The sequence below is a fragment of the Chionomys nivalis genome, chromosome 21 (genome assembly GCF_950005125.1).
Source record: "Chionomys nivalis chromosome 21, mChiNiv1.1, whole genome shotgun sequence".
Taxonomy (NCBI): domain Eukaryota; kingdom Metazoa; phylum Chordata; class Mammalia; order Rodentia; family Cricetidae; genus Chionomys; species Chionomys nivalis.
Genome location: NC_080106.1, coordinates 41,841,159 through 41,842,777, shown reverse-complemented (window position 1 = coordinate 41,842,777; position 1,619 = coordinate 41,841,159). Strand labels below are relative to the sequence as shown.

Sequence of the window (1,619 nt, the reverse complement as noted above, 5' to 3'; positions counted from 1 at the left end):
TTAGGGGGCTGGAGAGATGGCTCAGTGGTTAAGAGCATTGCCTGCTCTTCCAAAGGTCCTGAGTTCAATTCCCAGCAACCACATGGTGGCTCACAACCATCTGTAATGAGGTCTGGTGCCCTCTTCTGGCCTGCAGACATACACACAGACAGAATATTGTATACAAAATAAATAAATAAATATTTTTTTTTTAAAAAAAAGAAACCTTGTTTAGTTTAAATTAGAAACAGGGGTGCTGCGGGCAGCTTGCTTCTAGGTGGGCTTTCTACAAGGTGAGGCTGTCTTCACCCAGGTTGGGGTGGGTAGGCTTGGGTTGGGACAAGATGAGACACAAGAGTGGAGGTAGACACTGGCTGGGGTCAGGTGTCTGGGTGCCCCCACCCCCGCCTGCTCTGCCACTCAGGTGGAGTTCCTCTGGGGTACACTCTTGTCCTTGTCATTCACGTGATGCCCACTGCCCTTCAGTGGGGCAGCACCAGGGTCATTCTCGTCCAGGGTCTGCTCTGGCTTCCGTCGCTTCTCATAAATGAAGATGATGGTGACCAACGCCAGGACCTCAGCCACGATGCCCAGGAAGGGCCAGAGGGTGACCAGGCAGCGCTGCGCTCAGTATCATCCTCTCCTGGACGCTGCCCTGGGCGTTGTGTTACGCACGTAGGTACCAGGGTCGCTGTTGATGTGGAGGTTGCTGATGGTCAGCTCTGTCCTCTCCGCTGTGGATATCACGACGTACTTGCTCTCAGAGCCATTGGTGATCAGCTGATCCCCAGAGTCAGAGTCTTAAACCAGCTCCTCCCAGTGACAGGAGGGTGGGGTGACTCGGACTTACAGACCAGCCTCACGTTTCTCTCCCTCACTGGAAAGCTCTGACTTCTTTCTGACCTTGGTCCGGGGTGGCCCCTCCACACGGATGTCGCCCCTGCTCAGGAAGGAAGATGCAGGAATAGTACCCAGAGCGGTCATCTGTGTCCACCATGTACTGCATCTCCAGGTCAGGCAGCGTATCCTCCTGCAGTACCTGGTCACCTCTCATCCAGCGGTGGCCAACAATGTCGATGCTACTGCTGTTCAAAATGCAGCTAAGATATGTCTTGGAGCTGACTTCTTGGACAGAGATTACGATGGTGTCCGCCACCGCGGAGGCACCTTGGCCGCCCAGGAGCGCAAAGCCTAGCGCCAGCAACAGCGCCACTACCATGTTGCCTCCTTGGAAAATGTTTGGTTTTTTTTGTTTTTGTTTTTGTTTTTTTTTTAATCATTCAAGCCAGGTGGTGGTGGCGGCGCACGCCTTTAATCCCAGCACTGGGGAGGCAGAGGCAGGCGGATCTCTGTGAGTTTGAGGCCAGCCTGGTCTACAAGAGTTAGTTCCAGGACAGGCTCCAAAGCTACAAAGAAACCCTGTCTCGAAAAACCACAGAAAAAAGAAAAGAAAGGAAGGAAGGAAGGAAGGAAGGAAGGAAGGAAAGAAAGAAAGAAAGAAAGAAAGAAAGAAAGAAAGAAAGAAAGAAAGAAAGAAAGAAAGAAAATCATTCAAGGCAACTGCAAAGTTACCTCAGTCCAAAGTTTCTGCTGTGCAAGCATGAGGACCTGGGTTTGTATCTCCAGCACCCAAGTAAAGA

The 1,619-nt window shown here is 51.5% G+C and overlaps 1 pseudogene; it reads right to left on the bottom strand.

The window, feature by feature from the left end:
• Positions 1-399: 399 nt before the first annotated feature.
• On the bottom strand, positions 400-1,198 carry LOC130864048 (basigin-like; annotated as a pseudogene).
• Positions 1,199-1,619: the final 421 nt, after the last annotated feature.